Source organism: Hevea brasiliensis, chromosome 2, assembly GCF_030052815.1.
Source record: "Hevea brasiliensis isolate MT/VB/25A 57/8 chromosome 2, ASM3005281v1, whole genome shotgun sequence".
Taxonomy (NCBI): Eukaryota; Viridiplantae; Streptophyta; class Magnoliopsida; order Malpighiales; family Euphorbiaceae; genus Hevea; species Hevea brasiliensis.
The window spans coordinates 57,452,499-57,469,580 of NC_079494.1; positions in this window are offsets into that span (position 1 = coordinate 57,452,499).

Sequence of the window (17,082 nt, forward strand, 5' to 3'; positions counted from 1 at the left end):
TTAAAAATAAAAGTTCATAGGATTTTTGTGAAAATAAATTAACATCAGGAATTTCAAGGAAATGACTCTCTCCCGATCTCTCGTATTTTTAAAGAGTGATGTTTATAAAAAGGGGAAGAAAAATTGTGGAGGCTCAAGGAAAGGACTCTCTCCCAAACCCATATTTTTTCAAAAAAGAAGATTTTGCAAAATTTTAGTAAAAAGGGGGAAATTCAAAGAAATGACTCTTTCCCGATCTACCTAATTTCATGCAAAATGATTTTATTAGAATTCTAGATTGCAGGGCTTAAGGAAATGGCTCTTCCAATCCCTCTAATTTGACATCAAAGAAAATTTTTAAAAGCAAAGGAAACTTCAAAAAAGAACTCTCTCCTGATCTCCTCCATTTAAACACTTTGTAAAATATAAAATAATAGGAATTGCAAGAAAGGACTCTCTCTCAATTCTCTGATTTGACATCGAACACTTTGTAAAATATAAAACTAAAAGGGTTTTAGGAAAAGACTCTCTCCTAAACTCCCTATTTTGAAAAGTGAATTTAAAACTTGGGAATGTTGTTCTGAACTCTTCATTGATTTTTCGCGTAATCCCTCGATCTCTATGCTATCCAAACTCCTTTGTTTCCACCCCTATAGCTTATTGTCCAAACTTTTCTATTTCAGGTTTCATGTCTTATGATCTTAGTTTGTCTTGATTTTCTGATCTTATAGCTTATCGTCCGAGCTTGCCTCAATTTTTAATCTCATAATTTACTTGTTTGGGCTAATCTTGGTTTTGGACCTCACAACTCATCCAAACCTTTTACATCGATTCGGAATACATTTATTTTCCTAATTATTTTCCTTATTTATTTGGATCGAAAATTTCCAAGTCGTCACTTTTATCCATACTCCTTACAGTATTTACAGAGTGTTAGCGACCTAAACTTTCACTCTCATATGAAATAAAAAGAATTAAAAGTGACGATAGTTACAAGACTTGCAAATGATAGGAGGACAAAGATAATATTTATAACACAGGTCAAACTTGATATGACCCTATTCTTAAAACTCAGTGTGACAAGGCACCTTAAAAATGCTAACGTTAGGAACACAAACAAGCGATATTTAAAGAGTGACAAGTTAAACGCTTACCTGTTGAGAGCTGAAACAATGGATGAATCAATACCGATGGTCTACGAACTCTGGAGCTACTATAGCTGAGATGACAGAGTGACTTTGAGCTGCTTAAGGAGATGACAATGAGGTCTTAATGACGAACTGCGATTGGGCTTTCAAGATGGTGCACGATTGCTAAGGGTATGGATTGCAAGACCTATAGCTTTAATGACAAGATACTTTAGAAAACTTATTTCTAAAGTCTCTAGGAATTTCAAGAGCTTCAGAATGAAGGGCAATAAAACTATATCGAAATTCAGAGGTTTCCTGATGATAATCGCTATCTCTTACAACAGTATTGCACGTAGGTATTTATAGGGAATGGGTACTCAAAATAGAGGGTCAGGATTCCAGCAGGAAGAGATGGAGGGCTTGAATTTAAAAGGATGTGATCCGACATCTTAGAATTAAAGAGAATCAAGATTGAGGGTCGAGATTTGGTTCAGAATATTTGTCCTTTCATTCTTTAATCTAATGATTAGGGGTCTTACCTTACAAAATAGATCCAAGGGCTGGGAGCAAAAAGTACCGAATCTGTTATTTACTTTTGATCCAAGGGCCTCAAATCAATCCTTACAATTATGATCAATGGTGTAAGTTGAGATGTACCGGGCTGCTTTAACTGTTTGAAATCTGAAGGTGATTAGTGCATCCTTACAAATGAAATGGGCGGTGAGGGCTAAATCGTAACTAGAATGATTTAACTGACTTAGGTCTGACGGTAGGGGAATTATTCTTATGAATTAAGGGTTATGATTAAAAGTGATTCAACTCCCCAAGCCCTCCGATCTCTATAAGTCATTCCTTGCTCTACCTGACCTCTCATTGTGATTGACTGATCTGAGGCTTGTTATTCCGATCTCTATCCACTTTTCTGCATTCGGTCTTTTCTTGCTTCCCGATCTCTTCCTATTCCCCAATTCTTTCCCATCTCTCCTCTACATCCGATTTGCATTGGTCAAAGTAATAAATTCTTCAATTACTTATGAGCTGCTCTGAGTTCTGTACGCATTAAATGTTAAGGCCCTATATATATGCGCGAGGGGAACTTGTCATTTTCACACTTACACTCTTCTCTCTCCAGCTAATTTCCCCATGCGCTACTTCTCCGATTCTAACTTTTCCAGTAAGAATTCTCACCATGATGACTGCATCGATCTTTTTCCAATCGTTTTCTTTACCCATCACCTGAAAATGGATTACTCTAGCGATCAGAGAATTATGAGAGTGTCATCCGATGACGGCGAGAGAACGGGACTAATTTACCGATCAGGGTCCAAAACGACTACCGTGCCGGTCCCCAATTGGTTTACCGATATGATCTGCAGACTAATCTCAGATAAGGGGATTGCTAATTTCAATCTTGATGTCGGTGACTGCCTTTTAAAGTTCATTTGGCTCCTAACCATGTCAGGGGTCCTGATTGAGGCTCTGTTCTGATTGATGACATCGATGATGACATCGAGCTTTCCGTAGTCTTTGCCATAGTTGATGAGAGCTACCCTCCGATCTCCACATATCCCTTAAATGGCTTCTTGAGATCGAGGGTGATCCAAACTATGAAAGCAGGATAGGTATAATGTAGTGTAGGGACATTTGTAATTACTGATCTTGAGAGATTGCCCAAATGATGTAATTTCATTTTTTGGAAATGAAATGAAGTCTTATTTATTCAAAATTGATTCAATTTATTCTTTTTTATTATTGCATTGATTATTTTTCTAATCTCTGACAACTGTGTTTGATCTGATCCCTCATCGAATCCCCATCCTTCCGATCACTTTAGCTCAAAACCTTTTTTTATCAGATATATGATTGATCCTCGTTAGCCGATCTTACTTTCCGATCTCCTTGCTATGCTTCTGAAATTTTCCTTTGTTGCGTCATGGAAACGATCAGATCCCTCTAATCGATGCATCACCTAGGGCCTCGTGAGCATTTAATGCTCGGATAAGTATAAATAAGAGGGGGTTACCCATTTACACACTTATGTTGTTTTCTATCACACCTTACCCCTCCATAAGGTATAACATGATCCCATAGTATACCTAATGAATTACCGAACTTCGCCTACTGGTAACCCATTAAATATACTACTAGGAATTTTAAACAAATTTTCAATCATTTTGAAGTGGTGGGTAATGCTGATTAATTATATAAAACCTTTAATCGGAGTTTAGGTTATAAATCAAATTTTTTTTTATTAAATTAATTTGAAATCTTCGAAATTTTTACAGAAAGTTTGACAGAGAGCCGTCTATATTTTGGGAAAATAGTTCTTTAAAAACTTGTTAAAAACACTCCTAATATATTTAATACTCACAACTCCAATATTCTCATCCCAATTTAATCTCAATCAATACAATTTCAAGCAATTCATTATAAAAAAAATCCAAAAGAAACTCAAGGATTTCGTTAATAAGAAATAATCGGCTTATATTATAAATATTTACACTGGTCAAAATAAAATTCTAAAGTGTTACATTATAAATATTTACAACTGTTCAAGTCCAGTATGTACATACACACAGATACATATACATTAAAATATATATATTTACAAGGGTATTTTCTATATACCCGATAATGTCTCCAAAATAATGATCACTGTATGTCACTAGCAGCCTACTCTGCTACTTTATCTATCTCCTTACCTGCGACAGCAATAAGAAGCTATCACTGAGCCAAAGACTCAGCAGTGCACAACATAAAGAAAAATAATAATAATTGACACAACATTTAAGTCAAAATTTTACTAAATAAAATCAATTGAAAGATTAAACACATACAAATCATGTTGTATTTCTAAAGACAAATTTCATTCCATAAATCACAACACAAATTCTTTTGAAAGGTCACACAGCTTAATTATGACACCAATATCCAATTCATCCTAATAGCCAAAGGCTAATGAGTAATACCAAGGCTAGCTAGCATAATATATGAGTACTCATTTAATTCGTCCTCAACTGGCACACACCTCAATACTTCAACCAAAGAGGGAATACAAATCCAATTCATCCCACTAAACAAATCCAATTCATCCCACTAGGCAAGCTAGTGAGGAATTCAAACATATAGTCATAACACTGTGGTTTCAAATTATTTCAACAATTTTCCAAGCATCAAAACATCATTCAATTCACTTTCATATTTTATTTGAAATAATGTCCCAAAAATTTGGGATAGCAACACAAAATTTTGTCAATCAAAGTATTCAATGTAAATAAGGCCATAAATTAATTCCACAACTCATTTCATTCAAAATTCAATTTGAAATTCCAAAAGGGGTAGTTGTTGTGCACAAACCTCTAATGAGTTACCTATTTGCCTTGACTCACTTTTTCTTTATCGTTCCCAGTGTTTTTTTCTACTGAAACACATAATTTAAAATGTTTCAATACTCATTCAACTCATTTCTAATGAGTAATTTAATAATTTTTTTTTTTTGTAGACTTAATCTACCCAATAAAATTTATAAAATTTGAGTCCTTTGCATTTGGTGCATTTGTTATTACTATTCACTTCACTATTCATTTTAAAATGTTGACTTTTTCTTACTTAAGGAGTATACTAGTTCTAATTACACCCATATACCACATTTTGGATTACAATTGTGTTGGCATTGATTGCCAATTAAAATTCATAACTCCTTAAGAGAAATTCCAAAATTTTAGTTTTGGTCACTTGGCTTTACTGTTCCATTGGACCTATCTACAGTAGAAAGTTGGCCAACTTTTCTTCATCAAAGTTGTTCCTTAATGTCTTGGCTTTAATTTCCTTTTTGAATCGCTCCATTTGAAGTTTTGTAACTCAAGTTATGCTATTTTTACTAAAGCTGGCTAGATTGGTCAGATTCCAAAATTCTAGGCAATGTAGGGTTCTGGCAGTTTTGGTGAGCCAACATTTGGTTGGAAAATTGATTAGGTTATTGCCAGAATTTGGGTTTGTGTTCTTCATGAAAGTTTCCTACTATGTCCTTCTTTCCAATGGTTCAAAAATTAGGTCATTTGGACTTTTCTACACAAAGTTATGACCATTTAAACATGTATTGTTCATATGGTCAGTTTTGTCCAGTGGCAGGGTACCTAATCTGGATTTAACCAAATTTCGCATGAAAATTATTGCTTTGGGTCTTAATTTTCATTTCCAATTAAGCTCACACCAATTGGAGTAACAGTATGTAAATTATAACCTCTTCAATGGACAGAGGTCAAGCTGCCAGAATTCAATAATTTGACAACTACAATCTACTTCAATTCAATTCATCAATTCACACTCTATAATACATTCATTGACCAAATTAACATTAACAATACTAATTGGTCATCAATTCACCAAAATCCCTAATTTTGCACCAAACCCTAATGTCAAGAACACTAATTCACCACTGAACACATTTCATATCAATTCCTCTTCATTAATCATGTCTAGTTCCTCACCCAACACCATAAAACATGTTTAATTCAATTTAACTCATCAACTCCCTAACCTTAGCAATCTGGCTAGATTTTAGAGCTCCCCAAAATGCATGATTTTTTCATTTTTTTAAGTAATTTTCTACTTGCTCACATCATTTCCCTAAGCATAACTTAATTTACATGTGGAGAGAAGGACTTACCTCAATAGTGCTTATGAATATTCAATTCCTGTCCCAAATTCTTTAATTTCCTACCTTCAATTCTTCCTACCAAGATCTAATTAGGGGTTTTTAATGGAAAGGCTATAGAAATTAGGGTTGAAATTTGAGATTTGGAAGCTTGGAATTAGGTGTCAATGGTGGAAATGTGGAGAGAGTTAGTGAAAGAGAGAGAGAAATCGGCACCCTTAGAGAAGATGACCAAAATTATTTTTCTTTTTAAATTTTGTGTTTATTTATTGTGTAATGATCCCCATAATTAAATAATTAAAAATTAAAATTATTAATTGAGTCATGCATAGTTCATGGATGATGTCATAAATCTTTTTGAATTTGAAATTTTATTTTCTTTTTCCTTTTTCTTTCACACACACCTCTTCACTTTTGATCTATTTTTCAAAATATTAACTTCCCATATTTTATTGGACATTTAGGCCAAGAGTCATCTCTAAGGGTGAATTGACCATTTTGCCCCTTACCGGTCTAATCCATTTTACCAATAACGCTAGATTGCTTCCTGAACTATGATCTAATTATTTGAACTTGTTCTCAATTCTTTTCTATGGTTTTTACATTTTCACTAACTTCATAATAGGGCAGCGACTGACCTCGCAGTCACTTCCTGGTTCGGTCACTCATCGTTGTGGCCTCGGCTCATTTAACCCATTATGCCTTGTTTTCTTTATTTTCATTTTACCTTCATATAATTGCTAGTAATTTTTGTTCATGGATTTTCTAAATGACTTCAATATGGTTTTACACGTCCCAACTATTCGGACAGACACTGGTCATCGGAACAGTAGAATGTAAGGTACTAATAAACATAGAGGTGTTACATTTTCTGATTCTCTGCTCACCCTAAATCTCCTTGAAGGCTTTTCTCAAGTTCTTAATTTCTTCGGCGTTGATTCATTATCAGGTAGTAGTTTTAATCTTTTTCCAGTCATTTTGTTTCCGTTATCTGAAAATGAGTGGCACCGACAATCAGAGAGTTGTAAGCCCGCTTTCCGTTCACGTTTCTTCGTCTTCTGATGAAGGTGATGAGGCCGAACCGAGCAAGCAACCTGATGCCGTTAGGGCTATCGTTCTAACCGCTAGTCAGCCTATAGGACCAAACCGGCAATAAGCCTCTATCATAAGGAGAGAGCCTCCCATGGTAGATGAGCTCACCTCAGTTCTGGGGATGTCCGATCTCGAGTTAATAAGCCAGAAGTTCAACCTTCCTCCTGACTCCTTCGAACTCATTTGATGTCATGAGGACTTTTGCGCAGATCACTACTTTGATGAGGTCAATATAATTGTGGTATGCGAGGAGCAGTTGAAGGCCGGGCTGCGATTTCCTCTAGAGTCATTTTACAAGGATGTCTTGAAGCATAATCGGGTTTGCATCGCCCAAGTATATCCAAACTCGTGGCAAACCCTGGTGGCTTTTAAAGGATTATACTAAGCTAAAGGACTCAAACCCACAGCGAAGGTCTTCACCAAATTGCACAGGCTTATTCAGGCAAAACCTCATTGTGGATTGTTCACCGATCTGCCATCTTCGCTCAAAAATTAGAAAGATCGATTCTTCGTACTTCGAAGCAAAGACCCCCATGGCTTCAAGGGGATTCCTTGAAGTTGGAATTATTTGGCCGAGAAGCCGAAGAGAAGAGTCGTGCTGACTAATGTCAAGAGCGCTATGGTGAAAGAGTTCAAGAGCTAGCGAACTCTTGCAAACATTCATTCTAGGATATGATCATGGCCGAGCTTAAGTAGTGGTTGATGAGTGTGATTGCTCATGAGAACATCCAGCTGCAACTCTCTGATCTGGGTCCCGGGACAGGTAAAACTTGAATCTTTAATCTCTTAGTCCCTAGCGATCTCACTAATCTCATTTTTCTGTGCAGGTATGGCTAGAAATGAGGCAGCGAGGGAAGCTCAGAAGCGGAATAAAGAGCTCAGCAGGAACGTATTAGAAATGAAGAGATCTGAAGCTCAAAAGAGAGCCCGAACTGAAGAGATGAGCTCAGAGGTTCTAATCCAAGATCAATCTATCCCAAAGGGCAAATCCTTACTGTAGAGCCTCCCGCCCAATCCGAAACTCCTCCCTAACCTCCGATCACTTCAGCTTTAGAGGGCAGATCCTCAGGACAGGGAGCTTCGTCTGGATGACCTCTTTCACAAGCCGTTAGAATACTACTCCAATCATTGGAGAAGAACAAATCGGTGTGGGGCAATCTTGATTTGGCAAAAGTAGTGAGCGCCATGATCTGTTTCCCTAAGGATAGGACCAGAATGGGTTTATTAATTTTTCTTTGACATTTCTAATGTCAATTATACCTCAATAAGCCTTTATTTATGTCTCGAAATTTAATTCTGAGGGTTCTCCGCAGTCTTGGGGTCGGCTATTGCCTGTGCCGTAACTTTCTCGTGCGGTCACCCATCGCTGCGGTGCTAGCTCATTTAACTTAATTTCATTTTCTATCTTTTATTTTTTTTCTTAATTTTTCTTGTATTTTCTTCTATTGTATTTCATTATTTCATGTCTCCTCACTAACATTTAAGTATAGTTCTAGGCATTCTAGCTGTCTGGACAGACACTGGTCACTGGAACAGTAGAACACACTACCGAATATAGGGGTGTTACAATTCTCCCCCCCTTAAAATAAATTTCGTTTCGAAATTTTACCTGATTTTAGTCTCTAAATAACTGTGGGTGCTGCCTCCTCATATCCTCCTCTCATTCCTAAGTAACTTCCTGTCCTGAATGATGGTTCATAACACCTTAACCAAATGTATACATTTATGTCTCAGCTGCTTCACCTCATGTACTAAGAGCTTAATGAGTTTCCCCATCGTACATTGAATTTAAATTCATTTCACCTTTTTAGAGGTAAGCAATTCTGTGTGCTAATGAAACCACTCTGTCTAGGACCTTGTGTCATCTTATGGAGTGAGAACTTAGTTTTTCTCCTTTCTATAGAATCGTATAATCTTCTTTCCTTTAAGTTTGTGTAAGACTTTTAACAATCTAATATAACATTTAATTTGTTTTTATAACACTAATATTTTCTTACTATCGTTCTGTCTAATATTTCGATTCATGTTCCCTTATTGAATGACCATTGAGGTCATGTTAAAATTATTTATCTAATCATTGGTCCTCTGACCATTCTAGTCAATAATCTTACTCATATTCGTAACATTTCTTTGTTACATTTGAACCAACTGTTCAAATTTTTACTTCCACAACTCTTTTATCTATCTATTTTCAATAATTTATCGTATTTTAAGAGATGTCTTTCGCTAGCAAACTCTTCCAAAACTAATTCCAAAAATACTAGTTACTAACATATCAAAATTTATTTTTATACGAGGGACAGCAGGAAGGTAAACAATGCTAGCACTAACATAAAAGTATGCAAACCCCGGGTCAAATAATACGTATATATATCTTAGTTAAAAATTGAGAAAGTATCAGCAACAATGTCGAAAGTCTCAACCTCTTCTCTTTGTCGCATAGTGTATACTCTAGCTGAAGCATCACCTTGTTCTGGCTGATTCACAGTACTCTAACTTTTAGGTGTACTACCCCTACCTCTACCTCTGCCTCTTCTAACAGATGGTGAACTCTTTGGGGTAGAAACTTGGGCTGATCCCTCTAGTGTAGTAAATGATCCAGAATGGCGTGGATTTGTACAATCCTTAGTAAAATGACTAGTCTCTCCATAATTAAAACATGCTCCTATGGCTCTATTACATACCCCACTATGTGGTTTACCATAGGTTCCACAAAGTCGATCCGACAGCGCATTTCTAGGTTTTTGCTGAGTTTGCTGATCCAATCGGGGTGGTTTCTATCCAGAAGATCTATCTCTACCTGATTCGCATGAGCTAGATTGTAACACCCTCCCTGTAGCAACTCCGTACATTCTATTGTTTCAGTGACCAGTGTCGGTCCGGATAGCTAGAACATTTGGAAAAATATTTAAACTGAAGTGAGGAATCATAATTAACTCAAATATTAACAAGAAAAATCTATGAACAAATTTAGAAATAAAATACAACCAAGTTAAATGAGCCGATGCCCTAGCGATGGGTAACCTAGTGGGAAGTTGCAGTTCTCGTAACTAGGAGCCCTAGACCCGGGGGAGAATTCATAAAATAATTTTTGAGACTCCAGAGAAGGGTCATTGAGGTTTCTATGACATTAGAATGCCAAGAAAATGCTTAGAAAAATTTTTCAATCAGTACAAACAATTTTGGTATGTTAAGCCAAACGGAGGGCATTTTGGTCATTTCGCCTTCACAAGTGATTTTTGGCCGACTTGTCCAGTTAAGTAAATAATTATTATGATATAAAATATGAATAAATATTGCTAAAATTTAAATTGAAAATGAGTAGAGAAGAGAAGAAAAGAAAATGAAAGAAAATGCCAATTATGACATCATATGATGTCATTAAACACTTACCCACCAATCACATTTAATTAACACTTAAATTAACTAATAAAAAGAGGATAAAGGATACAACAAAAATCAAACAAAGCCATCAGCCATTCTCACCAAAAACTAGCCGTCTCTCTTCCCTTCCACCCCTTTCCTCCATGAAAGCTCCACCAAAGCTTCAAACCCCACCAAATCTCACCATAAAACCACTCAAGCTCTTCACTAAACTTGTTCCTCACACCTTAAATCACCACTAGGCTGCAAAAACAGGAAGGAAAAAGGAGGTTTTGTTAGCTTGAAATTCTGCTCCAAGTGGTTAGTGTCCAAACTCTTACTACCTTTGATTTAATTCATGTTTAATGGCATGAAATAAGTAGGAAATGTAAGAAAATGAAATAAAAATGTGAGTGTGTGCACCCTTAAAATTTCAGCAGCTTAGGTTGGTTAGGATTTGATGATTTTGCTTGATAGCAAAGTGGTTCTGAGCTGCCCTTGGTATGAGATGAGTGATTGAATATGTTTGTGTAAGTGAAATGCAAGTGGAATGCATGATAGAACTTGAAAAAAATGTGGACACATGAACAATATTAGGGTTTGCTCATATAATAGTATGATAACCTTGTAATGGTCAATTAGTGACCATTTGAATGTGTGTGAGGAGGAAATGAAGTGAGTTGTGGCTTGGCATTTGAGTTTGGGTGAGCTGCCTTGGCTGACCTACAAGACTGAGTATGAGTCCAGCAGGTTTGGGCAGTTATAAATGGAGTTGTATAGGTTCAATTGGTACAAGGCCAATTGAACATGAAACTAGACACATAATGGCACAACTTTGGTATAGAAACTTTGCCCAGAAAACCAAACTAAGTTGACCTAAAAATTGCCCTAATCCGGGTGACCTGCATTCTACCTGGGCAAAATGACCAAATGAACATCATTTATTCATTTGGTCATAACTCAGTGTAGAAAGGTCCAATTGACCTGAAATTTTACCAGTAGAAAGCTGAGACATATATCTACAACTTTTATGAAGAACAAAAATCCAAATTCTGATTATAACCTAGTCAAATTGCCAACCAAACTTAGGTTACCAAATCTGGCAAAACTAGTTTTGCCCAGAATTTTGGATTTTGTCCAATCCGTCCAGTTATGGTGTTTAGGCCATAACTTGAGCTAAAAAACTCCAAATGGAGTGATTCAAAAAAGAAAATGTAACTAGACAAAATAAGGAACAACTTTGATGAAGACAACTTTGCCAAATTCCTACTGTAAAAATGACCAATGGAACAGTAAACACAAGGCTTGAAATCTGAAAATTTTGAACAACTAATACTAAGCTTAGAAATGGTATTGGCAACCAATACCAATAATTTTAGAATGCAAAATGTGGTATGTTGGGAGTATTAGAACCAATGTACCTATTGTCTATGCAAAAGTCAACATTTTAGTTGACTAATGAAATGAATAGTAACACCTAAACTTAAATTTCAAGAATTGTAAAGTTTAAAAGTTTAACATGCCCTAGTACACCTAGCAAGATTAGTTTGGATAGGTTGGCATGCCAATAGCATTCAGTTAGTAGTACTGCACATGGCATTATGCCATTCTGTGATTTTATGGCTTTTAGCCATTCTGACATTGTGTTGATACTTGGCCTTGTGCCTAATGTTATCTGACTTATTATTTGTTATGTTGCCTGCTTGGGAGATGCATATGTGACCGATAGTGTGACGGCCCGAGATACTAGATACCCAGTGCCAGTTTACCCATTTATCTAGTCTAGTCATCCAGTATAGGTTACTTGGGCAACCAAAAATGAAAGTTGATAAATTTAATGAAATAATAAATAAAACAAGTACTAAATAAATAAGACTACCAATAATTATCAAAAATTTATCTGCATGAGACATCAATACACTCACTGCATGTTTATTTCCTTTTAGTTCTTTTTATTTTATTATTGGCACCACTAAGCATTATTGCTTAGCGCGTCACTTTTTGCCATGCGTAGGTTCTGGAGAGACAGACAGAGAGCCCAGCAGACCACAGACTGGGTGAGGTCACAGATCTGCCTAGAGTCAGAGTCACCTCTCATCTACAGTGCATCAGTGGTAGGACCTTTAGGTCCCTTTTGAAATTATTTTTTTGCATTTTATAATAGGTAGTAGTTTGTGATTTGTAAATTATGAACTCATGTAAATAGTAAATTTATGTAATCATATGTTGATGTACATATTTTGAAGAATTTTGTTAATTAATATAATTTGAGAATATCTTCATGAAATTTTAGTTGATTTTGAATTTGAATGAAATTATGGATTAATGTTGAGAACTTGAAATGATTGCTAATGTTGAGACCATGTTGATGGTTATTGGAGTTTGAGAATGATTGTAAATGATTATTGGAAGTGTTTTTCACAGGTTTCGAAGAATTGTTTTCTCCATTTTTAGCCGGTACTCTGCCGGATTTTCTATAAAATTCTCGGAACCTCAAATAAATTATAATTTCAATAAATGACTTAAATGAATTATATTTCATAAATTGTACTTCATAACTATGAAAAAAATAAATTAGGAAGAATAAAAAAATGATTGAATTAAAATAGGGTGTTCCGGCGCACTGCGTGGCATATCTTGCTCGGCTACACTGTAGACGAGTAAGGGGTGTCACATAGATCCTCCAAAGTGCTTTCTCTTTCCTGACCCACTATCAGGAACTTGATCAATAGTCTTTCTAATTTTCTCTTTTTCTTCTGTACCCTTTTTAACTGTTTCTTCATTCTTAATTCTTTCCAGTTCTAGGGCTTGCGATATTAGCTTTGATAAATTCTGGTGTCGGAACCCCACAACTTGCATTCTTAGACTAGGCCTTAACCCGGCCTCAAAACTTTTACATCTGTTTCTAGGAGTCGTAAGCAGGCTTCCTACATAATGACTCAATCGAGAGAAGTTTCTCTTATATTCTGCCACTGTTCTGTCCCCTTACTTCAGGCTTAAAAACTCCTGTAGCTTCTGGTTTACATAGGCATCTAGGACATATTTCTGTCTGAACTCTCTGAGAAAGTCATCCCATGTCAGCACTGGGGGTTCCACCAAATTGTGGGGAATGGTTTTCCACCAGTCATATGCATCCCCTTGTAAAAGTGAGAATGAGTATTCAAACTTTAGCTCATCGGTGCAGTGCAGCTTCCTAAAAACTCTTTCCATCCTTTCCAACCATTGTTCTGTCTCTAGCGGATCCACTGTCCCCTTGAACTCAATATCCCCATACTTAATCAGCTTATCGTACTGCCTAGCTGAAGGCTGTGGTTGTACTACTGGTGTCTGCAGTGGGGCTTGAGTGGGCAAGTTACCAGCCATCTGTTGGAACATCGCACCCATCTGCTGAGCAAATTGAGCAGGAAACTACGGTATTGAGGGGGTTGGTGCAGCTGATCCACTCATATTTTGAAGGGCTGGAGCTTCCCCTTACACCTCAGCCTCTACTGATTGATCGGCTGAACGGTCCCCTTCTTCTATAGTTAATTAGAGGATATTATACCTCCTGAACAAATAACACAAGGAGATTTCCTCCTGTTTGTGCATATTTATAATGTAATGTACTTTATGTATCAAACCATGACATTGAGCAGTTGTACTATGAAGAAAGAATATTCAAATTACAGGTCAAAATAGAATTAAAAAACTTGCTCTGATACCACTAAAACATGTCACACCTTACCCCTCCGTAAGGCATAACATGATCCCGTAGTATACCTAATGAATTGCTAAACTTCGTCTACTGATAACCCATTAAATACACTACAATGAATTTTAAAACTTTTCTTATTTCTTTTTACAGTGGTGAGCACTTTTGACAGGTGTTAATTTTTTTTTTTTTAACTGAAGTGAAATCAAATAACAGATCTGAAGTATCAATAATTTCTGTAAAAATTTTGGCAGAGTGCCGTCTGTATTTAGAGCAAAACAATTCTTCAAAAACCTGTGAAAAACACTTCCAATATATTTGTTCAACCCCAAACTCTAATATGACTCAACTCAAATCAATGTCCTCAACACAGTTCAAACTCAATTCAATACCATTTTCAGTAATTTCAAAGATAAAGTGCAAAATAAATGAGTATTTCAAAAGTTGAAATAAGAGAATTGTAATACAACATTTTGACAGACCAAAATAACTTACAACTTTATTTTACAACTGCTCAAGACCAAGTACAATATATACATACAGTTCACATACATTACAACAAAAATTACAAGGAGGTGGTATACTCAATATACTCGGCAAAATCCCAAAATGTAGCATAAGCAGCCTACCCTGCTGCTTTATCTGTCTGTTTACCTGCGATAGCAATAAAAAAGCAATTGCTGAGTAAAATTTACTCAGTGGTGCACAATAACAATTTAAAATACTGTAGATAAAACTTTTATTGACAATTTACAATTCAAATAATTCACAATTTCATGTCACAATTTTCAAAGCTCATGTAATACAAATTCGATCAAACAATTTAATAACACAGTGTTGCCAATCAATAACACAACTTAGGTCATGACACAATTTTTCTAAACATGCCGTGTTGTACACCACGATAAGGCATACTCAACCCACTAATCGAAATCAATGAGGGAGGTGGCTAGCTACCTAATGAGTGCTCATCTATACTCTGTGACACCCCTTACCCGTCTACAGTGTAGCCGAGCAAGTTATGCCACTCCGTGTGCCGGATCACCAATTCATATTTTTATTACAATTTTCCCTTTTAATTTATTTATTTTCAATTTTTGATAAATCTGAATTTTTTCGCAAATTTTATAGAAAATTCGGCAGAGTTCCAGCTATAAATTGGAAAAACAGTTCTTCTGAACCTGTTTAAAAGCAGCTCCAATATAATTTCCAAATCCAAACTCCATCATACAAGCATGTCTCAACCCAATCTCAACATCTCAATACTATTTTTAAAACTTTTCTGTTCACTTCATCACTAGAAGCTCATTCATAAATATTTCTCAACATTTCATTTATCAACATACATTATACAGAAAATTTCAAAAACATGAAACTTCATATATTTACATTATTACATAATTACAAGAGTTTATAGTTACAATCCAAAACTAATACAAAATGCAAAATACAAAATGCTACCTAAAATCCTAATGTCCTACCATATGCAGTGCAGATGTGTGGTGAATTTGGACCCCGGATGCAGCTCTGAAGGCTCACCCTGTCTGATGTCTGCTGGGCTCCCCAGCTAGGTCTCCAGTACTTACGCGTGGCAAAAGCGACGCACTAAGCAATTCTGCTTAGTGGTGACAATATAAAATAAAATAAAATAAAATATAAGTATGCAGAATATATGTTTACATTTTTTAGTAGACTTAATTTCTGATATTATTTCCAGTATTATTCAATTAAAATTTAGTAAGGTTTATTATCATTGCCCGAGTAAACCATACTAGTTGACTGGACTGGATAAACGGGTAAACCGGCACTGGGTGCTAAGTACCTCGGCCATCACACCATCGGTCACATTGTGTCTCCCGGTGTGCAACAGAACAGCTAATAAGCTGTAATAATATTAGGCACAAGGCCAAGTCTCAACACAATGTCAGAATGACTAAAAGCCATGAAATCACAAAATGGCATAATGCCATGTGCAGTACTGCTAACAGAACCCTATTGGCATGCCAACCTATCCAAACCAATCTTGCTAGGTATACTAGGGCATTTTACACTTTTAAGTTTCAGAATTTTTGCAATTCAAGTTTTAGTGTTACTATTCCATTCATTAGTCAACAAAAATGTTGACTTTTGCATAAGCAATAGGTACATTGGTTTAAATACTCCTAACATACCACATTTTGCATTTTAAACTTGTTGGTATTGGTTGCCAATACCATTTCTAAACTTAATGTTAATTGGACAGAATTTTCAGTTTTCATGCTTTGTCTTTACTGTTCCATTAGTCATTTTTACAGTGGGAATTTGGTAAAATGTTCAACACGAAAGTTGTTTCTTATTTTGTCTAGTTGCATTTCATTTTTTGAATCCCTCTATTTGGAGTTTTGTAGCTCAAGTTATGGCCCAAAAACCACAACTGGCCAGATTAAAAGTTTTCCAGAATTTCTAGACTGACCAAATCTACAGTGTTAGGAACAGTGACTGTAACTCACTTTTTGAATACGTTCTGATCATAATTAGGTTAGGTTTCTTCATGAAAGTTGTAGATCTATATCTCAGCTTGTTGCTGGTAAAATTTCAGGTCAATTGGACCTTTCTACACTGAGTTATGGCCAAATGACCAAACACTGTTCATTTGGTCATTTTGCCTAGGCAGAATGCAGGTCACCCGGATTAGGGCAAACTTTTGGTCAAATTGGTTTGGTTTTCTAGGCATGGTTTCTTCACCAAAGTTGTGACATTATGTGTGTAGTTTCATGTCCAATTGGCCTTGCACCAATTGAACCTCTACAATTCAAGTTATTGCTGCCCAAACCTGTTGGACTCATGTCCAGTCCTGCAGGTCACCATGGGCTGCCACACCAACCTCAAATCCCACTATACAATTCACCTCATTTTTTATTCAAACAAAACCAAATGGTCACTAATTGACCATTAAAATCTACTTCCATCATCACATGGTCAAAGTTTCATTTTTCCACCCCAAACCCTAAATCAACATTACAAAACCATGCATTATCATTGCATTTCATCACTTCACTTACAAGATGCATATTATGGGCAGCCATACTACCCTTTTAACTTCATTAAAATCATCACAATCTTGCCCTAACCAAGGCTGCTGAAAATCATGGGTTGGCATACAAATGGTATTCAACAAATTTTCTTTATAA